The sequence below is a fragment of the Canis aureus genome, chromosome 10 (assembly GCF_053574225.1).
Source record: "Canis aureus isolate CA01 chromosome 10, VMU_Caureus_v.1.0, whole genome shotgun sequence".
In the NCBI taxonomy this organism is placed as follows: domain Eukaryota; kingdom Metazoa; phylum Chordata; class Mammalia; order Carnivora; family Canidae; genus Canis; species Canis aureus.
The window spans coordinates 16357061-16384798 of NC_135620.1; the positions used below are offsets into that span (position 1 = coordinate 16357061).

A 27738-nucleotide genomic window follows, 5' to 3' on the forward strand; every position below is an offset into this window, starting at 1 on the left:
CTTCCTCTGCCTGCTGCTTCCCCTTCTTCTTCTCCCTACCCCTGTTTCTCTCTGCCACATGGATAAATAATTTTTTTTTAATCTTGAGAAGTTCAATTATCTGGCTCTGAAATCTGGAAAAGTTAAAATTCTCATTTGCTTATGTGGAAAGCAAACACATACTACCTCATAGAGTTATTGAGATTTAGTGATGCAAATTATTTTGAATTCATTAAACTTTTATTCTATATGATAAGTATTATTTTATATTTTTTCTTTATTCTTTAAGACTGACTGTGGTAAGCAGACTTTAAAATGGCTCCATGATTCTCACTTCCTGCTAATCATACGTTGTGTAATCCCCTCATCTTCATTATGGGCAGGGCATGTGACTTGCTTCTAACCAGTGGAATGCTACAAAGGTGATCTAATGAGTCATTATATGTATAAGACCACATTTCAGTGTAGCACCTGTCTTGCTTGATTATCCCTCTGTTGCTGGCTTTGAGGAAGCTAGCTACCATGAATCCTATAGCTGCAAGGAAATTAATTCTGCATGCAACTTTAGGATTCTTAGAAGTGGATCTTTTCTTAGTTGAGTGTCTGATAAGAACCTAGTCCTGGGTGATGCTGAGTTTAGCTTGGTGAGACCCTAAACAGATAGTCCTGCTAGGTTGTGCCTAGAATCTCAATCCCCAGAAACTATGAGATAATAAATGTGTATCGTTTTATGCTGTGAAAGTTCTGCTCATTTGTTAACGCAGCAACAGAAAAAAAAAATCTATTGACATTGTATATATTAGTATACTGGCATATAATACATTTAATATATTAATTTATTTTGAATTTAGTGGGATAAATTTAGGTAGTTTCTAAACTCTTTTCTTACATTGTTCAGTTTTGCTGGCCATACCATGTAGGAATGGCCTCTGGGAATGTGCCAGATGCCTACTATGTTCACTCACTCACACAGTATGACTGAAGTGGAAGAGTCAGAGGGCTTATCATGGCGCCTAGAACCAAAAGTAGAAGAGAAATAAGGTTTGAAATGTATGGAGTCAAAGTTAATCTGTGGAAAGTTCATCAAAATCTTGTATCTACTATTTGGAATAAGACCAACAAAAAATTCCTAAACTTGACAATTCTAATCATTGAGGAGTTGTAAAGCTGAAAGCAAATTCTTTATACTAAACATAAGAAAAAAGATTTCTTGATTAACAACTCCAGAAGAAAAGCTAAATTATCTTTTTTTAAAAATAATATTTTGCTTATTTATTCATGAGAGACACACAGAGAGAGGCAGAGGCATAGGCAGAGGGAGAAGCAGGCTCCTTGAGGGGAGCCAAATGCAGGATTCAATCCCAGGACCCTGGGATCATGACCTGAGCCGAAGGCAGTCTCAACCATTGGGCCACCTAGGTGCTCTGCTAAATTAACTTCCTATAGACTATAGAAAATAATATATCAAGATCATTATTATATAAAGAGGTAATAAAATATTATGTAGCCAAACCTATAAGAAAAAAAAATTATAGAGGAGCTGTGTTCTTTTCTGTTCCATTTTTGGTGTTGGTTGCATTTTTTGTGTTTTTAACACTTCCACTGTTTTGCAATTTATTTTCATTCTAAATAAATATTTGCTTTTATATCAAATATTATAATCATAATTTTTTCATTCTTTTTCATAAATGGTCTCCAAAATTGCATGAGCTTTAAGTGTCACAAAACCTAAATTTATCCCTACATGTAAAACAAGAAAAGAACAGCATTTAAAATATATATATTTTATTTATTTAAAAGAGAGAATGAAGGAGATCATGAGCAGAGGGGAGAAGGCAGTGGGGAGGAAGAATCAGACTTCCCTCTGAGCAGGGATCATGATGCAGGGCTTGATCCCAGGACCCTGAGATCATGTCCTGAGCTGAACGCAGATGCTTAACCAACTGAGCCACCCAGGTATCCCAGGAATAGTATTTTTTAAATGCTGCTAGCAGTTATGGTAAGATGAAGGTGGATCAGGGTCCATTTGAATTTGTAATGGAGAATTATTACTGATTTTGACAAGAATTATATTAGGGGAGTGGTGTGGCCAGAACACAGACGAAGAGATTAGAGAATGAGAAGTGCTTGTAGTAAAGTGACAATAGTTACTAACTCCTGTGAAATGTGGAAGTGAGGTTTAGCAAATGGACTAGCTGGCAGATGGAGGTACATGTGAGGACATGGGAGTTTTGCTTTGTTTTGTTTTGTTTTTTGATAGAAGCAACTTCATGTGCTGACAGAATGGACTAACAGGATAAGAGAGATTTACAATTCAGGCTGTAAAAGAGTAACCACATGTGATATTCATCCTCCAAAATGACTCCCAAGGATACTACCTCTTGGCATTCACACACTTGTGTAGGCTCATCCCATTTGTATTACAGTTGGTTTATGTGACCAAGAGAAAAACAAAACAGAAGGGAGGGGGTGGTTCTTTCCAAAATTATTTTATAATAGATTACAGCTTCTACTTGGTCTGTCTCTCTGTACCTGTCTCTCTTTTATATCACTTGCTCTTGAGGGAGCAAGCGGCCATGTTGTGAACAGCTAGATGGAGAGGCTGTAGTGGTGGGGAACTGAAGCCCCTACTAATTACCAGCTTCCACGAGAATGAACTTGGAAGTGGATCCTGCAGCCCTAATTGGGCAGTGTGATGACTTAGGCCCCAAAGAGCTAGACAGCAAACTTGTGAGATTTACCCAGCTGAGTAGCCACTCTTGGATTCTTGACCCTCAAAAACTATGAGGTAATAAATATTTCTTGTTTTTAGTTGCTACGTTTCAGAATTTGTTATATGACAATAGATAACTAATACACCCCAGTAGCAAAGTCCTTGAGAAGACAAAATAGGAAGTGATATTCAGCACAAGTAGAAACCTTGGCTATTAAAAGAAAGAGGGATATGTCTATCCTTTTAGCAGGAGAAAAGATCAATCATATGGGTACAGATGTGCACTGAATTTGTAGATAGTTTGCTGGACCGTTAGGAAATTTTAATTGATTGGCTTTCCTTTTCTCAATTAAGTATGAGGCAAGATTCTAATGCAAAGGGGAGGAAGAAGGGATGAGAAGCTTAAGAACCACTGAGAAAAATTATGAAATAGTCCCCTTGGAGAGTAAGAAAGAACACAGTAGGAAAATGTGACAGAAGCAGGGTTAGTGTTGAATTCTGACTGAAGTTTGTGTGTTGTATTTAAAGTGACTTGAGGGATTCCTGGGTGGAGCTGCGGTTTGGCGCCTGCCTTTGGCCCAGGGCATGATCCTGGAGACTCGGGATCGAATCCCATGTCGGGCTCCTGGTGCATGGAGCCTGCTTCTCCCTCTGCCTGTCTCTGCCCCTCTCTCTCTCTCTTTCTCTCTGTGACTATCATAAATAAATAAAAATTAAAAAAAATAAATAAGGTGACTTGAGTCAAATTGTACAGTTTCTCTCTAGCCATATTTAGTTGCTTGGGTTCAGCCAGAAAGAAAACAGATGTCTGGGTTTAACCAGAGTCAGTGTTTGCTAAGTGGGTGCAATAGAGAGGCCAGGGAACTGAGGGTATTTGCGAAAGAAGTATTTCAATGAAGGCATCTGGAATCCCATCCAGGGAAGACAAGGGAGAACAAAAGGTTATCAGCAGAGAAAAAGTGATGATGTAGTTAGTAGGCTGAAGATCTTGCCTAAGAATGCTTGCTCAAGAGTACCTGAGTAAAAGAGGTGCATGAGGTAAGCTGATAGGCAGTTTCTGTGAAGACAGAAAATTAGGGTGCGGTAATGAAATGTGTAGTTGAGGTGAGTAGGGTGGGGAAACATATTAAGGTTGGCTAGGAAAGGTTGACTGGTAGAGTTAAGTAAATAAGTATAGGGTTAAAAAAAAAAAAAACAATCCTGGAGATTCTTGAACTGAGAATACTCGTAGAACATGTGGGATGATGGACATTATTCAACCCCAAGAGTGAGGGAGCCAAGGATATATTAGTAATCTGAGGAAATGGAGTTCAAGGTCTCTGGGGAGGCCAAGCCATGTATAAAATGGTTCTTGTTATCTTGGCACTGGAAACCAAACCTTATTTTAATGACCTTTTACTGAGGAAACTCACAAACAAATTAAGCAGAAAGTCACCAAAGGCCGGGCCACACACTGCTTTCCTAGCTTCACTTTGGGTGGCAGCAAAGAATGATATCAGGAAGGGAAAGACTCTGAATTATATATTTAAGGGTTATCACAAGCCTGTGTACTTGAGAGTTCCAGGGGCTGCCGACCAAAGCTTTGTCTCTGATTTGGAGTAAGTCAGTGCTGCTTCTATCAGCAGCAGCCTTAAGCCCAGGCTAAATTTGATGTTGGACCAATCCAGCAACCAGCTAGTTAGATCGCTCTCCTGGCTTCCATGATTTCCCAGAAAGTTTGGGCTCCCCTAAAGTTTGGGGCAGGGGGTGGGTGGAAATGGTGGTCAATACCATAAAATAGTGCTTGATTATAGGTCATGGTTGGATTTAAGCTCATACTTTAAATCATGCTGGATGATCAAATTAATGTCAGTGTGGATTGTCAGAACGATGATTCTCATTCTCACTGGGGACATATCAACCTCTAGGGAGAAAAATATGTGTAATCTGAAATAACATACTGAATCTCATACTAGAATTTTATACTTAGAAAATAAAATATATTACTCTCATAAATTATTTAAGTCACACACAAAAAGGATAAACATAATAACAAGTAACCATGTATATACATTACCCATTTGAGAATTAGGAGCAACAGATCAAATTGAAACTCTCTGTCCCATGAATGCCACTTGTAAATTTTGAATTATATATCCATAAACAAAATATTTTGTTTTTTCACGTTTTTAAACCAGTTAAATGGTTTCATAGTGTATGTAGCATTCTGCAAATTTTTTTTTAATATTTTATTTATTTCTTTGAGAGAGAGAGAGAGAGAGGGCATGAGCAGAGAGGAAGGGCAGAGGGAGAGGGGAAAGCAGACTTCCTGCTGAGCAAGGAGTCTGATGTGGGGCTCATCCCAGGACCCCAAGATCATGACCTGAATCAAAGTCAGATGCTTAACTGAATGAGCCACTCAGGAATCTCCTGCAACTTGTTTTTGCTGCCCTTATTACTACACTTTCAGATTTATTCATGTTGTTACATGCGGCTCTGGTTCATTCATTTTGATTGATGAATAGTATTCCACTATTTGCCCCATCACAGTTCGTGTATCTGCTCTTCTGCTGATGAACATTTACATTATTTGGTTTTTCCATTTTATTAGTGATGGTACAGTGAACTCTTTTAGAATGTATCAGGGTGCATACAGATGATAGTGAAATTGCTAGGTCCTAGGACATGCATGTCTTCAATTTTCTGATATTTTGATAAATTGCTTTCTAAAGTGGTTGTACAAGTTTACCTTCCCCTCCACCAAGCAATTTATGACAGCCTCTGTTGCCTGAAATCCTCTCCAGTACTTTTAAAATTTGAGACTGATGGCTGTGAAATGGAATCTCTCTCTCTCTCTCTCTTTTTTAATTTGAAGTTCCCTGACAGCATGTGCTTTTAATAAAAACAAACTCCAGGAAGTAAAGCTCAACAAACTTTCTTGGCTGGTAGGAAAACTCAGTAAGCCATCTCTGTGATTCCTGCAGGATGGGAGAGGAAGTCATGCCCATACATCCCCCAGACTCCCCACCCCCGCCCTGGGAGATGTATGGAATCTTCTGCCATGGGACAGCAAGGTGTTTTTGCTCATCTAGAACTTCATCACGTTTTAAACGTGATAAAAAGCTGGGTAGCAAAAGAAAGGCCAAATGATATTGTATTGGTTCTATCACTAAGATGAAAAATAGGCAAGGTTAGTACATTAAAAAAGTGATTCAGAATGAAAACGGAGACAGTGGGAAATTTAAAACCTGCATGAAATTAAGGATATGACCTCTGTTTCCTTAGATTCTGCCTGTTTGAATTATATTCTTTTAGTTTACCCTCTCACACACCAGGGTCGCTAAATACGTTTTACTGACAGCAAATGCCTTGTTGACAGTAATCACAGAAACAGAGAATTACAAATCCTAGACATCACTTCATTTTATATATGAGTAAATGAAGTACAAAAAGTTACACATGCACAATGAACAGGTTTTAATGAAATGATTGAAGAAGGATACAATTAGGATCCTATATTTACTACTCTGTGTTTACTGGACTATTAACTTGATCACCCATATAAACAAAACCTATCTCTTCTGTGCTCAACTAGAATATGGTAGTTGGGAGTAGAAGCTTGAGATCACAGGTGTGAGCATGACCTCAGCTCAGCAAATGTTATATGTTGTCATCTTGATCAAGTGATTTGACTTCTCTAAGGTGTGCTCTTATTTATAAAATAAGGAGTTTTAATTCCTACTTGTTCTTACCTTGTAAGAGTGCAGTGAGATAGTATTTTACTCTCTGGCTCATATCAAACAATTAATAAATGGTAGATATGTTTCTATTTTAACATCTCAGTGTTTGAGACACAATTTAGTCATTTAGAGTTCTGCCTTGAAGTGCCAATGGAACAGTGGGGAAGGCTTTGCTAGAGCCAAATAGACCAGCAAGTTTGGCTAGATCTCTAGCACAGCATGACAGGGGATGGCTTTGACTATGTTTTCACCTAAATTTAATATTTTTTTTAAATAATGCAATGCTTTAAAAGTTTATTTGCTCAGTTAGTTTCTCTTCTAAGGAATCAATCTATATAATACTTTAGAGTCCTCATAGGAAATGGAAATGAATTTACTTCTCTACTTTTCTAGATTATTTATTTATGGTTTGATTGAAAAGACCTCTGTTTTCCTATTATGAAAACTTTTTATTTCCAAATTATAAAATATGCTCACCTCAAATTCTTCTAGTATTTTTGAAGGAAAAACAGTGACCATTTAAAAAGTAATTATGTCTCTTACTTGGGTATCTTAACTCTCTTTCGTATCTTTCCCTCCACCACCACATGCCTTAAATTTAAATAATTTATTTTACCATTACTTTTCTCTTGTTTATATGTCTGTTGCCAACTCCTGTTTCAAGATATCTGAGTACATGTATACACATAAGCTTACATTTCCTCTCTTCTAAAATCTTACTTGGGGAACGGGGGCGGGGGAACCCAAAACAAAAAAATAATACTAAATCTATAGCAAAACAGAAAGATACTAAGTTCCATCAAGTGGTCAAAAATATTGGGAAATCTTGTGAAATCTCTAAAGCTGATAGAGGGAATTTTTTTTTTTTTTTTTTTTACTTAAACCTGCAAAGCCAAAGAAATACTCACACAATACAGATATAATATAGAAGTGCTGAAATGATAGGTTTCCCTAGAAGGGAAATATTGATAGGTTTTCCTAGAAGTACATGTTGATGTTGTCTTAGAGCAACAGGCTAGAGTCACTATAGTAAACTTTGCCATCCTTTCCAGTTAATCTCTACCTTTTCTATTGCCATGTGACTTGTACCATCTTATACAAAGAGCATACATCTCAATCCCCTTCATATCAGGAGATGTGACATGTTTTGGCCAATGAAAGATGAGAAGACACAAAATATACCATATCCAACCAGAAGTTTTGAGAGTCTTGTGTGCCTTAGTTCTTTTGATTTTATTTTATTTTTCTGTATATACTAAAAAGGGATTGCTCCTTAGCCTAGATCTGGAATGAAGAAAATATATTTCATAAAGCTAAAGGACAACCTGCAAATATTCATGGAAGACACAAAACATAAGAGAGAAATGAGCTTTCTATGGTAACCCACTGAAGTTTGAAGGTTGTCATCAAAGCAAAGCTGACTAATAGAATTAACTAATTAATTCTGATGTTAGGAAAATTTATCCAAAATCTTTTTGTTACTAGTATATAATAATTACTAGTAAAATATAACTAAAGCTAGAATTACCTAACTATTGGAAAAATATTAGGATCAAATAAAATGTGGCCAAGCAAACAATAATCAAGAAAGGAATAATAAACAAGATAAATAATAAGAAACAGAAAACAGAACAGAAAAAAAAATATAACAGAGGATGGTGCAAATAAATACACATATTTTAGTGACAACAATTATAATATTGTACATTAAAATACCTTATTAAAAGACAAATATTTTCAGGTTGGGTAATTACTATTAAGAAATTTAAAAATCTGGTAATGTAAGTGCTGGATTATTTAGTGTGAGACTGTAAAAAGGTCAGTATTCCAAAATTAAATTTTAATGAGCATGTAAAGATACTTAGATAACATTTGATTATTTAAGAAAGTACCCAAACAGAGGCTGGGAAGATGCTGGAGTAGGAGGACTCTAAACTCACCTTGTTTCACAGGTACAACTAGATAATACTCATATTACTGTAAATAATCCAGATAACAATGTGGGCTATTAACAGCCTGAAGGTGAGCAGAACAAACTTCACAACAAAAGGTAGAGAAGAGGTCACATCAAAGAGGGTAGGAAGGGTGGAGATGTAGTGGAGAGCTAAACTCCATGGGTTTGGCCACTGGAGAGAGGAAGCTGTGAGGCTCTAGAGGAGCAAGAAACACTGTCACACCTGCAAGTCTGCACAGGGAAGATGAATTCCCATAACATTTACTTTTAAAAAACAAAAGGGACAAATTTTGTGAGTTCTTACAACCAGCAGGACTTAAAACCTGAAATTTAAAAAACCATCAGGCTCTATTCTGGGAAAGACCAGAGAGCAATAAGAAATAGTTCTTGCCTATAAAGCAGGACAAACAGCCCATGCAGATATAGCATAGAAGCAGCATTTTGAAAAATGCCTGGGACATATAGAAAGGGAGAGTTATTTATTAATCTTAGAGCAGTCACTACAGAGACAGAGATCGTTGGGGGAGTCTGCCAAGAATAAAGGAGCTGGCAGGTACCCTTCTTCCCCTCACCTCCTAGCATTAACACTTGGCCACCTGCGGGAAATACTGAGCAGAGCCAATACTCACTACCTAACCTGCTTGACCCGCCCACCTGATGACTGAGCAGATCTGCCCTTTCTAGTCAGCTTGCCTCAGTCTGGATCCTCTTCTTCAGAAGACCAGCAAAAACCTTGCCAACATCATGACCCATACATTTTGAGGGGCCTCAGTTCTAGGAGCAACAACAGTGGTAGTGTGCCAGGCCTCCTCCCACAGAAGACCAGGGTACACCTTGTTAAAAAATGTGTGTCCCACCTCTTGAGAGTCAGGTCTTAGCAGTGGCTACATGTTCCCTCTTCCTAGCATGCAAATTTCACAAGCCCTGCATGTCCTGCTCCCTCCAATATTCTATTGGCTGGATCCCATTCAAATCATGGCCACAAGCCTGGCAGTGTGCAAGCAGTCAAAGCAGGAACCAGCACTACTCCAGGGGAGAGGAAAATACAGCTACCCACACCAGTCAGACTGCACCCCCAGCAGTGGACTGGGGGCAGACAATGAGTCTGACAGCAGGCCCACCCACCAACGAAAGCTTCTCAGGGGACAATACAAGAAAAGTATGCTGAAGTTTGCTACTTCATTTCTGGAAAATGCCTAGTTTGACTAAACTCCAGTCCAATGTGGCCCCAGACTGGTCTGCTAACTCCATCATGCATAATAATATTCATATTATAGGGATCCCAAAAGAAGAAGAGAGGCAGAAAGGAGTAGAAAATTTATTTGAAGAAATAATACCTGAAAACTTCCCTAATCTGGGGAAGGAAATGGATATCTACATCCAGGAGTCAGAGTGTCCCCAACAAAATCAACCCAAGGAGGTCTACACCAAAACACATAGTAATTAAAATTGCAAAAAGTAACAATAAAGGGAGAAATTTAAAAGGATCAAGGGGAAAAAAAAGATAGTTACATATAAGGGAAACCTCCATAAGCCTATCAGTAGACTTCTCAACAGAAACTTGGCAGGCCAGGAAGGAGTGGCATGATAATATTCAAGTGCTAAAGGAAAACACCTGCAGCCAAGAATACTCTATCCAGCAAGGTTATCATTCAGAATAGAAGGAGAGATAAAGAGTTTCTCAGACAAACAAAAGCTAAAGGAGTTCATGAAGTGCTACAAGAATTGTTAGAGGGATCTCTGAGTGGAAAGGAAAAACTAAAAGTAAGAGTAAGAAAAGTAGGAAGCACAAAAGCAGTAAAAATAAGTGTATCCACAAAGATCAGTCAGGGGACTAACAAAATGAAAGGATATAAAGTATGACACTATATTATCTAAAAGGTAGTTCAAACTTAAGTGACCATCAACTTAATATAGATGCTATATGCAGAAGATGTTCTATATATACTTAATGGTAAGTATAAACCAAAGCCCAGAAATAGATATGCAAAAAATAAAAAGAAAGGAATCCAAGTATAACACTAAAGAAAGCCAACAAACTGTGAGAAAATAAGAGAAGAAAGGACCAGAGAAGAACTAGAAAAAAACACAAAACAAGTAACAGAATCACAATGAATACATACCTATCAATAATTACTTCACATGTAAATGTACTAACTCTCTAATTAAAAGACATAGGGTGATGGAATGTATAAAAAAAACAAGACCCATCTGTATGCTGCCTGCAAGAGACTCATTTCAGGCAGAAAGCCACATGCAGATTGAAAAGGAATGGAGAAGCATTTATCATGTAAATAGATGTAAAAAGAAAGCCAGAGTAGTAACACTTATATTGGACAAAATAGATTTTAAACAAAGACTGTAACAAAAGACAAAGTAGGACAGCATATAACAATAAATGGGGCAATCCAACAAGGAGATATAAGAATTTTAAACATTTATGCACACAACATAGGAGCACCCAAATACATAAAACAGTTAATAACAAACATAAAGGAACTAATCGATAGTAATACAATAATAGTAGGAGACATTAATACTGCACTTACACTGATTGACAGATCATCCAAACACAAAATCAACAAGGAAACAGGTGCCTTGAGTGATGCACTGGACCAAATGGGTATGACAGATATATTCTAAACATTCCATCCTAAAACTCACCATACACGTTCTGTTCAAGTACACGAAACATTCTTCAGAATAGATCACACATTAAGACAGAAAACAAGTCTCAACAAATTAAAAAAGATATAAGTCATACCATGCATCTTTTCTGATCACAACACTATGAAACCAGAAGTCAATCACATGAAAAAAATCTGGAAAGACCGCCAATACATGAGGTTAAATAACATGTTACTAAAAAAAAAGAATGAATCAACCAAGTAATCAAAGGAGAAATCAAAAAGTACACGAAAACAAATGAAAATGAAAAGACGATGGTTCAAAACCTTGAGGATGCAGCAGAAGCTGTTTTAAGAGGGAAATTTATAGCAATACAGGCCCACCACAAGAAGCAAGAAAAATATCAAATAATCAATCTAAGGTAACACCTAAGGGAGCTAGAAAAATAACAAATAAAAGCCAAAACCAGTAGAAGGAAGAAAACAATAAGCATTAGAGGAGAAATAAATGATATAGAAACTAAAAAATAAAAATTAAAAAAAAAGGGAGAGAGAGAGAAAGATCAATGAAACTTAGAGCTGGTTTTTTGAAAAATCAACAACATGACAAACACCTGATCAGACTTATCTAAAACAAACAAACAAAACCCAAAATAGATGGAGTACTCAAAATCACAAATGAAAGAGGAGAAATAACAACAGACACCAGAGAAATATAGTAAGCGAATCCTATGAAAAATTATATGCCAACCAATAGGATAACCTAGAAGAAGTGGATAAAATTCTAGAAACATATAACCTCCCAAAACTGACATAGGAAGAAATAGAAAATTTGAATGGCCTGATTACCAGCAATGAAACTGAATCAGTAATCAAAAAACTCCTAACAAATGAAAGTCCAGGACCAGACACCTTCACAGGTGAATTCCACCAATCACTTAAAGGAGCATTAATACCTATTCTTCTCAAATGATTCTAAAAAATAGAAGAGAGAGGAAAACTTCCAAATTTATTCTCTGAGGCTAATATTACTCTGATACCAAAACCAGATAGACACTACAAACAAGGAGAGCTATAGGCTCATATTTATGATGAACATAGATGTAAAAATCATCAACAAAGTGTTAGTAAACTGAATTGAACAATACATTAAAAAATCAATCACCATGATCAAGTGGGATTTATTCCTGGGATGAGAGAGGGGTTCAATATTTGCAAATCAATCAACACAATAGATCATCAACAAGAGAAAAGACAAAAACCATATGATTAATTTAATAGATACAGAAAAAGCATGTGACAAACTACATCTGTTTGTGATAAAAATCCTAAACAGACACTTCAACATAATAAAAGCCTTATATGAAAACCCACAGTTAATATCATGTACAATGGTGAAAAAAATGAGAGATTTTACCCTAAGGTCAGGAACAAGACAAGGATGCCCATTCTCACTGCTTTTATTCAACATAGTACTGGAAGTCCTAGTCTCAGCAATCAGACAGGAAAAATAAAAGGCATCCAAAGTGGTAAGAAGGAAGTAAAACTTTCATTATTTGCAGATGGCATGATAGTATATACAGAAAACCTAAAAGACTGCATCAAAAAACTACTAGGACTAATCAATGAATTCAGTAAGGTCAGAGGATATAAAATCAATGTACAGAAATCCATTGTATTTCTATACACTAATATTGAATCATCAGAAAGAGAAATCAAGAAGACAATCCCAGGTATAATTTCACCAAAAATAATAAAATACCTAGTAATAAAATTAACCAAAGAGGTACAAGACCTGTACTCTGAAAACTATAAAACACCTGTGAAAGAAATGAAAGACAACACAAATGGAAAGAGATTCCATGTTCATGGACTGAAAAAACAAATATTGTTAAAATGCCTATACTACCCAAAGCAATAAACAAATTTAATGCAACCCCTTAACAAAATGCTAAGAGTGTTTTCCACAGAACTAGAGAAAATAATCCTAAAATTTGTGTGGAACCACAGAAGACCCAGGATAGCAAACACAATCTTCAAAAAATAAAAAGCAAAAGTGGAGATATACAATCCCAGACCCCAAGTTATATTGCAGAGCTATAATAATCAAAACAGTACAGTACTGGCACAAAAACTGATACAGTGATGAATGGAAGAGAAAAGAAAACTCAGAAATAAACCCCTAATTACATGGTCAATTAATGATCAACAAAGCAGGCAAGAATATGCAAAGGGAAACAGTCTCTTCAACAAATGGTGTTGGGAAAACTAGACAGCTACCTGCGAAAGAATGAAACTGGACCGCTTAACTTAAATCACACACAAAAATAAACTCAAAATGGATTAATGATACAAATATGAGACCTGAAACCATAAAAATCCTAGAAGAAAGCACAGACAGTAATTTCTCTGATAGCAACATCATCTTTCTAGATCTCTCTAAGGCAAAGGGAAATAAAAGCAAAAATAAATTATTAGGACCATATCAAAATAAAAAAGCTTCTGTACAATGAAAGAAACAATCAAAACTAAAAGACAACCTACTGAATGGGAGAAGATATTTGCAAATAATATATCCAATATAGGTTTAATATCAAAAACAAACAACTTATATCACTCTACCCCCAAAAAAATTCCCAAATAATCCAATTTAAAAATAGGCAGGAGACATGAATAGACATTTTTCCAAAGAAGACATACAGATGGCCAACAAACAAGTGAAAAGATGCTTAACATTATTTATTGGGGAAATGCAAATCAAAGGCATAAAAAGATATAACCCACACCTGCCAGAAGGGCTAAAATAAAAAACTTAAGAAACAATAAATGTTGGTGAGAATGTGGAAGAAATGGAACCCTCAGGCTCTTGGTGGTAATACAAACTGGTGTAGCCACTGTAGGAAGATAGTATGTGGGTTTCTCAAATTAAAAACAGAGCTACCCTATGATGAAGCAACACACTGCTGATGCATTGACTGAAAGAATACAAAAACACTATTCAAAGGGATACATGCACTCTTATGTTTATTGCAGCATTATTTATTATAGCTAAATTATAGAAACAGACCAAGTGTCCAACAATAGACAAATGGAAAAAAAAAGTGGTAAAAAAAAAAAAAAAATATATATATATATATATATATATATATATATATATATATACAGTGGAATATTATTCAGCCATAAAAAAGAAAGAAAGCTTGCCATTTGCAACATCATGGATAGACCTAGAGAGTACAGTGCTAAATGAAATAAGCCAGTGAGAGAAAGACAAAGACTATATGATTTAATTCATATGTGGAATTTAAGAAAAAAAAAAGAAATGAACAAAGGGGGGAAAAAGACAAAGCAAAAAATGGACTTAATTACAGAGAACAAACAGATGGTTCCTGGCAAGGGGGGTGGAGGGATGGCTGAAATAAGTGAAGGGGACTAAGTACACTTAACTTGATGAATGCTGAGTAATGTACAGAATAGCTGAATCACTATATTGTATATCTGAAACTAATATAACAGTGTATGTTAGCTACCTTGCAGATAAAAGACTAAAAATTAAAATACAGCACTCAACATTCATTTCCACTATTCCCATGTATCTTCTCAGGGCATGAGAAAATAAATGTGCAAATGCACACACACACAAATACACACACACATATATGTGTGTGTGTTTATATATACGCATGCATGCATACATATTCTGGAAAATCTCTGAAGACAAAAATATTTTCCTTAAAATTATTATTTTGCATCATTGGCCTAAATATGTCTGACTAACCTAAATAATACTCTCAGATATCTTAAGAAGAGGGAACAAATGTCCCATCCTGCTTAAGGGGAGAATTGTTTTCCTCAGCTACCTCTTACCCTAGCAAAAAAAAAAAAAACCCACAAACTAAGCAAGGAAACAAAAAACCCTTACATACCTAAGAAAAGGACTTTCACCTTTGTGGCAAAACAAAACACATAGAACTGAGAAATATATATATGTATATATAGAGATACAGATATATATACACAAACGTGTTTTTGGTCAGTAGTTTTTTACCTGTACTCCTTCCTAGAGTGATCATATAATGTTTCAGCATAATTACTAGTACCATCCCCTTTCATTCCCCAAACAGCCCTGATTTGATTGATATAAATTTATACTACTCATGTACCAGCCTCACTATGATCGATTACAGTATATATAATAAATGGAAATATAACTACAAAGATTGCAGCCAGAGAGCTTTATTCCTCTTCATAATAGTGTGCTACAGAATCCTGGGAGATTGAGATTTAGAAAGGAAAAATGGCAGGTACACAAGATGACTGACTCATTAACTGCCCTGTAATCTAGATCCATCACCATCATTAAGGTTCTATTTTACTTTCGTCATCCGTAGAGATAACACATAATTTTAGTATCTTCATGATATTCCTCTAACACTTCGATAATATAACCTGGAGCCATTTTGAGTGTCATATAGTGGTTTAAATATTTTAAGTGGTTTTTTTTTAAGATTTTATTTATTTATGAGACAGAGAGAAAGAGAGAGAGAAAGAGAGAGAGAGACAGGTAGAGGGAGAAGCAGGCTCCATGCAGGGAGCCCGATGCGGGACTCGATCCCAGGTCTCCAGGATCACACCTTGGGCTGAAGGCGGCGCTAAACCCCTGAGCCTCCCGGGCTGCCCTGTTTTCTTAATTATAATCTAACCATTATCTATTTAGAGCATTTAGGATTGTCTTTTTCCTCTTTGATAGCTATGTATGGGTTCATGAAGATCATAATGTCTTCAGGCCATGATGTATTATACCATTTGAGTAGGATAATATTATCTTTAAAACTAGTTTTCGAGCTTAGTGAATTTTTATAGGAGGAGGAATCGTGGTATTATTTTATTCCTACAATTTCCTTAGATACCTTTCTTCTGATACAATCTGAAGTAAAGTAAAAAAGCCCACTTTACTCTCTTGAAGTCCATTTCTCCCAACAGGGAAATAGTTTCCAAACTGCTCAAAGTTTAGCTGCAAACTAAAGACATCCAGAGAAATGTCTCTAATTTTCCTGGAAACAAATGATTTCTGTTACTCAATGACTTTTTTACAACGATGAACTATACCTTCTCTATGAATGACTTAAACAAGAAAGAGGCAAATAAAAATAGCAATGAGGGTCAGATTTTAGGTTTCATCTCCCTAACATGACTAATCTCCAAAATTTTAAATTAGCTGTCAAAATTCTCACAGCCTAACTTTCCACCTACCAAAACAGTATGGCTCTCTAACCTGTTTTAGGAAGACTTTTTAATTACTTCTTAAACCCAGAACATTTGAGGCAAGAATTGATTTCACTTGGCTATTTGGCAAGGCCATCTCTTTTTCTCTTACTTCAAAGTCTGATCCTGGATAACACTAGAAGGAAGTTAACGGAATAAATACACAGAGATGCACGTTTGCCTTGTTCTTGGTCCTGCATAAAACACAGGTTTTAGTAGTTCCAAAACACTATTTGTATTATATAAAGACGCTACTTTTTCAACACGATTCTGAAGGCTTTGATACAATAGTACACTTTAAAAAATATAGCAATCGCTGTCATGGTGTGCAACTACAGGAAAGCTACTGGCATTGATAAAACTCTCCAGAAAGCCTGACTTAACCTTCTTGACTGTTGAGGAATACAGAGAAAAAGAAAACTCTTTCCATGTGGCCTCAGTTCAAAGGAGCACAGAGCCAGATGGAAATATTGCTATCAGAAGACAGGCATTTGCAACATAAGGAAGGTCAGAAAAGACAATAAACCAGCCCCCACCAACAAGGGATTCTTTCAAAAGGAGTTAGCCTCCAAGAACAGTGGTACTGGGCAAACTGTCAAGAAATTTCAGTCCTTCCCTGGTATATCTCCGGCTGAGAAATAGATATACAAACTTTCGCAGGTAACACTAGGGATTCCTTTAAAATATGGCAACCTCCAAAATGATGAGCATTATTATACCTCATTATTGCTTCAGAGTATGTAATCAAAGAAAGGTTGATGCTATTCCTGAAAGGGTTAATTCCTCACCTCTCCTTACACCTAATTAACACCAGGAAGGCTTTAGGCAAAAGGAAAAATAGGACTCCTGGGATTAAGTAATCTCATCCCTGACTCCAAAGCAAACCCAAGGAATACCTGTCAACCAGATAGAAGACAGCAGCATTTAGGATTTGCAATCTGATTTTTAAGTCCTTCCAGGGCAAAATAGTTGTGAAGGCAGGAAAGGAATTTGCTTCAGTTAAGCTTCAGATTTCTAGAGGGCCAGTAAATTAAATTCACAATCTCTCAGAAATCTAACAAGTATTTGCTTTTGCATTTAGTGGAATCTCACTAAGTTGGACTAAGGAAGAGAAAGACAAATTTTGATTTAAACAATATCTTTGGGGCAGCCCGGGGGGCTCCGCGGCTTAGCACTGCCTTCAGTCCAGGGCATGATCCTGGAGACCCGGGATCGAGTTCCACGTCGGGCTCCCGTATGGAGCCTACTTCTCCCTCTGCCTGTGTATCTGCCTCTCTCTCTTTAAAAAAAAAAAAAGAAAAAGAAAAAGAAAAAGAAAAAAAACAGTATCTTTAAGGAAAATGCTAAAAAAAATGCTAATGTCTTGAAACTAGATAAATAGAATGTGGCCTCAGGGGAATTAAATAATAATGACTTATAGTTAGAATATCAATTTAAAGTCAGTTTATTACTTGTTTATAAGGACAAGAAATAACAGCTAACTATATGAAAGGCTGTCACACAGTAGAGGCGGCCAGACTGTCTTACAGTGCTCCGGAAGGCAGAGTTAAGACCCATGGGCTGACATATCACAGGCTGATGCTGGCTTTCTTCTGGATATAGATTTACCATTTCCCATGAAGAAGTGAGCATCCTGTCATGAAACATGTAACACAGTCCATCTACCCACTGACCATCTCTAAGGGATGTTGAGTAAAGAATTCTGGCATTTGGTGAGATTTTGAATTAGATTAGTACTTTGATTTTTTTTTTAAAAAAACAGGAAATTTTGAAACCTTGAAATCTTACTCAGAATTTCATTATATACAACAAACAGATGGAAGAGCTGAAATGATTCCTTGGTGAGTCAAAAGTTTCACTACTCGGGAAGAACATACCATGGTTCAAATAACTGCTCTAATACTTTATTGAGGCCTTATGCTTCACAGAGAACAGAGGGAAGACTCACTCCAAGCAGTGGCCTTCTGATGGAGGATAATAGTTTCAAAGTACTAGGAATGATTATTCAATTGAAAACAAAGAAACAAAAAGCTCAGTACTGCCTGAAAATTTGTACCTTAAGTTTAATAGATTCTTTATTTTAACTAAAAGAGCTGTTAACTTCAACTTCTGGGTGAACTAACAACTATGTCACAAATTAGATTCAGAGATGTGGAGATTTTCCAGACTCAGTAATTGCAGTAGCCAGCTTCCAAGGTAGGCCCAATGGGTTCACCTCCTGGTGTTCATTCCCTAGTGTGTGGTTTCCTCCCGCATTTAATTAAGGCTTGTTAATAGAATACTGTGGATGGGATCATGTATGGTAACTGAGGCTAGGATATAAAAGGAGTCACAGCTTTCAGTCTGGTCTGTTGGATCGTTTGCTCTGATGGAAACCAGTGCCATATCCTGAGGTCACTCAAGCTTCCTTATGGAGAAGCCCAGTGACATGAGCTGAGGAATCCTACCATCAGCCATGTGTCAGAGAGATCTTGGAAGCAGCCTTTAGGCTAGCCTGATCTTCAGAAGATAGTCACCCAGCCAATATCTGACTGCAACTTCATGACAGATCCTGAGTCAGAACTGCCCCCACAAAGCTGCTCCAAAATTCTTGATCCAAATAAAATGTGAGATAGTAAATGATGATTGTTTTCAGACACAAAGTTTTGTGATAATGTGGTGTATAGCAGACACAAAGGTAATACTTTAGTATCCATTTCTTAGAGATTTTCTTCTAGACCCACTAACTGTTGATGATGGATAGGAAGATGGCCTCAAACATCTACAACCATCATGAAAACATGAGACCACATTGCTTTTACACTCCTGTATCCCTAGTAATTCCCACAGTTCTTAGAGAAGTTCATGTAGATTCAATACCATTTCATTGACTAGATAAACAAATAAACAAGATTGTTGTTTATTATTCAAATATTGTCAAAAGTGAAAATGAATGAGATCACACTGAACCATTTAATAACTGTTTTATTATAAATCCCAAATTTCAATTTTAAAAAAGTAATTTTTTGAAGGAGGAGGTAGAGAATTTCCCTCAATTATTCATCAAATCTCTACAAAATATAAATAACATTAGTCTTATAGTCAGGAAAGGCATGTCTTCGTGGTCTGATTTAAACTGAAAGCTAAAGAACAATGTATGCTCTTCCCTCTGAAATGAATCTGGCTTTCCGGCTCCAGGCTAAATCCCCTTATCCTTCAAGACTCAGCATAGTTGTAACATTGATCTGCAGGTAGCCTTTTCTGATTCCTTTTGTCTGGGTTTCATGGCACACTGCATTTGAAAGTATGGCACATCCAGTTTTCTTTTTCAAAAAATCCTTGCTGTTTTTACAAAAAAGAGTACATGCTTATTTAAGAAGAGTAACATAATATATGGCAATGGTTACAAAATTATTCTCTTCCTGCTAATAAAGTATTTAAGTGAGTAACTGCCAAATGATAAGAACAGGTCTAAAAGCAGAAGAAGGTGCAGCTACAGGTTCTCATAGGCTTACGGAGAATATCATATTCTACGTATGTAATAATAGAAAGACAGTTTCAAAACTTTTCTGAATGCCAAGATTCATTTCTTTATTTGTACCTTATAATCTTCCCTCCTCCTCTGGCATATTGCTTTAACTCAACTTGATGTATTATTTAATTGTATTTTAGGAAAATAATCATTTTTGCAATATGAGTGACTTTTTATTTTACTTATTTTATTTTATTTTAAAGATTTTATTTATTTATTCATGAGGGGCACACAGAGAGAGGCAGAGACATAGGCAGAGGGAGAAGCAAGCTCCCTTTGGGGAGCCCAATGTGGGACTTGATCCCAGGATCCCGGGATCATAACTTGATCCAAAGGTAGACACTCAACCACTGAGCCACCCAGGTGCCCCGAATGACTTTTTAGTCTCTGAACTTCTATCTAGACTTAAGCAAATTCACAAACAGAATATTCTGTGAGTAGGAATGAACATTTTCATATACGTATGAATTGTATACACTGATGATTACACTCCTTGTGCCCACCACCTCAGAATGAAGAATGAATATTCAGGATGCTGTAATTATTTAGATTAATAAACATTTATTGAAGACTTACTAAAGGTGAGCCATTGCTAAATGGCTAGATTTCAGATGAGGAAGGTGAGGCAGGTAAATTCTCTACTTTCTGGGAATTTACAGTTTAAGTAATTGAAAAAGGAACATATCAATTAAGGCCATGTGACCTTTATCTTAAACATTTTTCAACAGCTGGGCATCCTCTGAGATCCAGGCCATGTCAAGGGAGTTCCACCTACTCAAAAAATGGTACAGAATATTTTTCAACTAGATTAGGGCGGCTAATTGACAATAGCAAGGGAGTCTCAACTCAGGCATAGCTAGGTGTGCATTAGAGTATTTGAATTTTTAAAACTCAATCAGCATAATGATGAGAAAACTTGCTTGAACTCTTGCAGGTATTTAGGTACAATAAACACGAAAGATTGATAGAAAAAAGACCAAATCTGTCTTTGTCTAAGTAGCCACAGACAGTAGACACCAGAAGCATTTTCCCCTCACCAGTATGTGATTAAAGCCACAGTGAGCTGCTCTACACACACTTGGGCTCAGAAGTGACTTTATTAATCCTCTACGTGTCTAGCCTGCAGTAAGTGGTTCCTTCTTTCAGGTATAATATTCCTAGATATTATGTTATAAAGTGAGGAGCTGAAAAGTAAAATCATGACAGCACAGTTGTCTGTCTGGACAGGGGCAGAAATGGGGAAAGAAAATAAGAAAGCAGTGAGTAGTCAAATGCATGTATTTCCTAGGAAGTACTGCATGTGTGGGCAGTTGGGGAAGCTGATAAAAAGAGGCATTGCAAATACTTCAATTTGGTCTAACATCTAAATTTTAAAACAAACCAACTACTAAGACTCAGGACTGTTAAGGAGTATACTTCAAAAACTTTATTTTCTATTTTTTTAAAAGATTTTATTTATTTATTTATGAGAGACACACAGAGCAAAGCAGAGACATGGCAGAGAGAGAAGCAGGCTCCTCTCGAGGAGCCTGATGTGGGACTTGATCTCGGGACCCCAGGATCACGACCTGAGTCAAAGGCAGACACTCAACCACTGAGCCACCCAAGTGCCCCTCTAAGTGTTTTTTTAACTGAAACATATGTGATTCAAACATATTTCTGTATGTTCTTTAGAATCACACATGGAACATATAGTGGGTAAGAGAAATTTTGTCGGAGCATGTCTGTTTCTTTTTTAGAAAACCGTGGTTAGCCCAGCAAAAGAACTGAATCAATCCTGTATTTGTCACTGCAATAAAGCTGATAGTAATGGTCCTTAAATGGGCTTTTTGTACTCAAGAATTACGAAACCAACTTGTCACGAGTGATAACTTGAACCAATACCTAGAGAAAAGAAAATTTCAGATGGGGGAAGCCTTCTGTCTTTATTTTCACAAGTATATATTGATGTGCACATTACTTTCATTATTTCACCTAACTTGACTTTAACATGTACAAAAGACTGAATAAATAGCATACTAGGAAAAAAAAGGTAGTTTGAATCCTGATCACAGGAGGAGAGAGTAAATTTTTAAAAATGCAAAAGAATACGATTACCAAATATTTTAGAGCTAAATCATATGACTTATATGGTCTACTCAATAATAATGTAGTCCTTTACGGCTGCAAAGAACAGTCGCTGAAGGAAATGCACCTATCTACATTAACTCTACCGAATTGGCCGTTAACAAGGAAATCACAGGTTTACTTCTTCCTATCCAATATGGAAATAAAGAGCTTCCTACTTGTATCTACTAAATATCCTTTATTTATTTACAAATGCAAAAAAAAGCAGCTTAAATTATGTACCACACGCATCCTAGAGTTTTAGTTTCAGAAGAACAATGTCGGTCATGCCGCCTCACTGTGCTATGTCACAGGTAAGGCTCACAGAGGTTAAAGGAAGTGTCCAGAGTCACTGAGCTAAGTAAGGGACAAATCCAGGGCTGGAACCTGGGGCATTTTCCATTATCCTAGGCTTGATCTAAGGTCAATGCTATCTAAGGCAACGCAGTTTTGTAGTTCTATCAACAGAGCTAGATAAAGCTACAACACTTATTCTGGTTCACACCAACAAGACCATCTGAGGTCATCATATTTCTAGCTCCAAAGCTTGATCAGCGTGTTACAGAAGCTCCATTAAACTGCAAGGGGAGGGAAAACTTAAAAAACAAAACAAAACAAAACAAATAACTGTTTAGGGAAAGAAAAAAAAAAGAAGAAGAAGAAGACAAAGTTCTGTGCATCATCTGGAATGTTCATCAGCCGGGACAGACTTTGCGAAGGCAAGTCACCTGCCCAGTGGGAGTGCTACATCATTTTCTTTGTAAACTGTGCTTCCTTGGAGGGATACAGAATGCAGAACTGCCTTCTCCAAACATGGAGATGTTTGGTACTGGGAGAAGCTTTAAAAAGGGAGTTGGGAATCAGCTCCCTCACCAAGGAATCTGCTCCCCAGTAACTGGATGCACCATATTTGCAGCCATCCCTGAGGCTTGAGCAGGGCAGCGCATTTTTGTCAATCCCCTTTAATTAATCTTGCCGTGAGTCCTACGGTGGGGTGGGCGAACTCTCAAACATTAAACAGTGGAATGACTCGCAGGGTGGCTTTTCCCAAACACCCCCAACCCCAATTAAAGAGCTGTATTTGGTTTGGGTTTCCTCAAACGGCGCTCTTGTTAACACTCATCAAACACAGGAAAAATAAAACAGCAATTTAACTGCGTTCACAGTGTGAAAGGCTTGTGCAAATAATCAGCACATTTCTAACTGGTTCGTAATAGGCAGAGTGCAAAAAACAAATGACCAGATTTATACCACTGGGCAGGTCTGAAAGCAACATCACAGCTGAAATATAGTCATTGACAATTTAAAGCAAGCCTTTCAGTGAATAATTGTTTACATAACGGTGAAGAGCGCTCGCGCAGCACAACTGGGATCCATTTACAATGTGTTAAGCAAAGAACGCATGTTTACAAAAGAGTTTGAGTTCGTTTTGGGGAGAAGAGAATCGTGGCACTCATGCCAACAAAAGCAGAGCAGTATGTACAGTTAGTAAATCTTTTCTGAGCTGCAAAATCGGCGGCAAGATGTTTGAGCCCGTAAACTACGTCAGCATCAGTCACTCTCATTAAATTGGTGCGTGAAGGTAGCATTCTCAGACAGCAGGTTGCTCCATTCTCTCTCTCTCTCTCTCTCTCTCTCTCTCGCTCTCTCTCTCTCTTTTTAAATCAGCCAAATAATGAGCTGGGGGTGAAGTTCCTTAACCAGGCCAAGGGAAGAAGAAAACGGAATCGTCTTAAAACGGCCATCCTGGATTTAATAGCCTACCACAAAACCCTAAGCAGGTCAACTTCATGGTTCAGCAGTTCCTAAAAGCCTTGTCTACTTCTCCAAAGCTTATCGGTGACGGCTGGTATATAAGAGCTCCCAATGAGGACTGATTTATAGCACTGGAGGGCTTTGCAGTGACAAAGGAGGGCTAGGGTTCTTGAGAGCTTTCTGTATTTTTTTAGATCCCAAAAGATGATGTGGTTCTGTGATAGGAATCTCGTACACTTCACTGGTGACATAAACAGGTCACAGTGCCTGCAAAAGCTTATGTGGGAGTCAGGAGCAATTTCTCTCTCTCTCTCTCTCTCTCTCTCTCTCTTTTTCTGGGTCACAGTCAGATTTTATTGAGTCAAAGTATCTAACTGAACACAAATCATGTGATAGGACCCAAACAGTGTGCATTAAAAATGAAGCAGAATGGGGCCAGGTTTGTCTCAAGCTGGTGCTATAACAGGGATATGTTTCAGGCATCACTTGAATACAAATGAATTTTTTTCCCCCCGGCATTGACAAAAGTCAGGCCGGAAAAAAAAAAAGTTGAAAAAAAAAAGAAACCCAAAACCACAAATCTAGTTTCATGCTGGATGTATCTGTTGTGAAGCAATATGTTGGCTAAATAGGAAAAGTCAGGTGAGTTAAAGTCTCGTGGCAGCTTGATTTAAACCATGGCTACACAAACCAGAGCCCTGTCCAGATCTCAGGAAAGTGAATTATATATAATAACACTTACAGTTTCCTAGTACTATTAGATTTGCCTTCTTACATAAATGCTTAAGTTATGATAAAAAACAGGGCCATGTCAGTTTCTTTCAGCCTCAGCACATTTGCTATTAGCATAAGAAATGCTGCTTATGGCAGAGCTAGTCGGGCTTGAAATTTCTGAATTAATGGATTTGATTTCCTCTTGAGACAAACCATCAGCCTTGCAGTAATGGAAATAGATATAGTTGGTAAAACAAATAAAAAGCTGGCATGCAGATAAAATGGGTTTCAGTTTAAAATAGTAATGTTGTAATTGAAGTGAACAATTACAGGGTTGCTCCTAGGCACAAAAGAAATACCATGAAAATGAAGTAATGTTTTTGTTAAGTATAGTCATTTCATGAAAATGTAGAGCTGCAGATGTCATTGTCTGCCAAAGGGAAAACTATACTTATTCTTCTATACAAAGATCATTTAATAACATTTGGCTAATTTTAATAATAATTGCTAATATTAACCCTATATTTCACTAGGAGTTTGAAGACAAAGAGTCCCTGCCCCCGCCTGTTCTTTCCTTTCAGTTTGGTAGAGAGCCAACAAGAGCAAGTTCCTGTAAAAAGCTATTGGCAAGGAACTATCAGAAATCCCCACACCGGCATCAGCCTTCTCCTTTTAATGTCTTATTTCTCTTTCTTTGTCAAGCATCTGTTATCAGAAATGGAGCCTGTTAGCTGGCAACTGGAGTGGCAGGAGGGAGTGAGGATAAAGGAGGGGGTGGGGTGGAGACTGGGAACCCCAGGACAGGAAAGTAAGCTCTGGAATGTTCAAATCTGATTGAATCCCTTCCCTGTGTGTGTGTGTGTGTGTGTGTGTGTGTGTGTGTGTCTGTTTCAACTTGTCTGTGAACCATATGAAATTCAAAACAGAAACTTCCATTTTTAGAACTTGAAATCCTTTCATGTTCATACACACACAAACTGAGGCAGCCAAGGCCACAGGATGTCACGAGAAACATAAGTGTCTCATTGAGTCTGCAAAGGCAGTGACACAAATTCACTCTAACAAAATGCTCAGCTGGGTCCCAGCCTACCACGTGGCCCTCCCTCCCACTCCTCGGTTTTATTGCAGCGCAGGAAGAGACACGCACTCTGTTTCCTCCTCAGGTTTTAGGAATTAAAACAACACTGTCGCTCTGCAGAATTTTATTTGGAAATGCACCGCGCTTTGTTCCCTACAACGCTGACTGCTTGCACACAGCCTTTTTTTTTGGCTCATTTGGCATCTTTTATCAGAGGGAAGCACTCTTCCCGGGGTTGGTGTTTTTTTTTTTTTTTTTTTTTTTCCTCCCCCTGTATTGCAGCAGAGGAGTGAGAAAATGAAAGGCCCCCTAACAAAGGATTGAGCTGTGACTTCTTAAGAGAAAAGGTTAAATCGACCGGCTGTGTGTCTCGGAGTGAGACGGGAAGAAGGGCCACTTCCCTTTTTACTCCGTTGGAATAATTCATTTCCTAACGCGGCCTACCTGTGACAGGCACAGGTGACCTCCCAGCCTGCTAAGCTCGGATGATTTCCCCTTCCCGTTGCCCAAGAACAACTCCTGCCAGAAGACAAATGTACTGCAAGGCGGAGACATATCCGTGGTGCCGAGGCAAAGCAGCCTGTCTACATATGTCATTTTAAAGCCTAGCGTGGAGATTTTACTGCTTTCTTCACACTCTCACACTTACATAAATACACCCACACGGTACAGGCAAGTCCCCGAGACTCCCAAGCGTTTCTCTTCCATTAGGAGACATTTTAAAACAAATTAGCACCCTCCCCAAAAGCCCATTGGCCTAAAATGTGTTTATTACTTTGTTTGCTGTTTTAAAAGCTCTTCCTAAAGGCTTCAAATAAGACCGGGGAGTTCCTGCAGAATGAAGCACACCCCTGTCTGTTGAGGAACATACACATCTGACAAAGACTTAAATCTTTCCTCCTCTTCTTTTTTTTTTTTTTTTTTTTTTTTTTTTTCCCTCTTGACACAGCGGCTGGTGACACATAAATGTACTTTTTTCTTTTGACAGAGTAATAAAAATCTCATTATCTCTGAATAGGCAGCAATTTCGTTATCTAATCTTTTTACCAAAAGGTTAGTTAATTAATCAGAAACAAATCCTGATTATTATTTCAATAGAATTAGAAAGACAAATCACCAGAGTACAGCTAAATAGGGCAGGCCTGCGGTTTCACCTGCCTCATTGCCATGCACACCCCGTGATTGTCAGGGCTCCTCCAGGCAGACAGCCTTAGGAACAGCAGCCAGCAGATGGCTGCTCCGAGCGGCCAGCCTGCCTCTGCTCTAATGCCTGTGATCCCATTACCTCACTGAATCCGTTACCAGGGTAACTGTTAAATTGCTGTGAAAGGCATGGTAATAAAGTAACCTGTCACATTGGCAATAAAAGGAGCAGAATTTTCCTGTTCACTGAACTTTGCAGCTCATCAATACTCACTTGATGGAGAAATTCGCCACTACTCCGGGGTCCGCCGCAGGAATCTTTCCATAAGGCTTCTGAAATGCAAACTAAAGTTCATGTAAACACAAGAAAGATATAATTAAAAGCTGGATTCTTAGCTGCACAGAGCTCACGCTTCCCTCTTTTCTGTGGAAGGTTATGGAGGCTTGAAGAACATCAGATCGCTTTCTTTGTTGTTGTTTTTTTTTAATTTAAAGCGTGCTAGACAAAAATAACCTTTGCTGGTGAAAGACAGCTGTGATTAATTCAAGACTGGGAAAACAAAGCACAAGGGGAAAAAAATCCCTTGTTCCTAAAAATCTGTCTTTTTCAGATCCTATCTTATTGGCAGTTTTCATTAAAGGGTCATGGTACTTTAAAAATTATTTGGATTTGAGCATTTAACAGTAAGAATGGAAAGCCTCGGTTTTAACAAGCATGAGGAGTTGAAAACAACAATCTCCCCACCCCTCCTTCCCAGCCCAGCAGTTAGGGTCCATCAGCTGTAACTGCAAAGAGATAAACGTATGCTGAATGGATGCATATGACTTTGTCCCCCACCGCACCCCCCGCTTCTGTAAATGCCCTTCAAGGGTTTCTGTGTCAAGGATTCTAGCGGTGACACCATCAGACACAAGATTTGCTACAATTAACTGAGGTGCTTTAAGGTAAGAAACGAGAACAGCAAACACTCAGCACTAAAGGAGAAGAAATAAATAGAAACCCCCATTTATTTCAATTACATTTTGCAGCCAGCCCTATGAACATACATGGAAAGTGGGATATATCTATCTAGTCCTCATTATTAGCCATTTGCAGACTTCATGCTTTTGGCTCCATTTGGCGCTGTCATTAATTAGGCAGTATTAACCTTAGAATGCGTTAGAGCTTGCCTAT

The 27738-nt window shown here is 37.6% G+C and overlaps 1 long non-coding RNA gene across 1 annotated transcript in view; it reads right to left on the reverse strand.

Annotated features, from left to right (window-relative positions):
• LOC144321591 (uncharacterized) overlaps positions 1-27199 on the reverse strand; it is a 259240-nt gene extending 232041 nt beyond the window's left edge. Inside the window, exon 1 of the long non-coding RNA XR_013387190.1 lies at positions 26839-27199. This is a non-coding gene — a long non-coding RNA (uncharacterized LOC144321591). The remainder of the gene's footprint in view (positions 1-26838) is intronic.
• Positions 27200-27738: the final 539 nt, after the last annotated feature.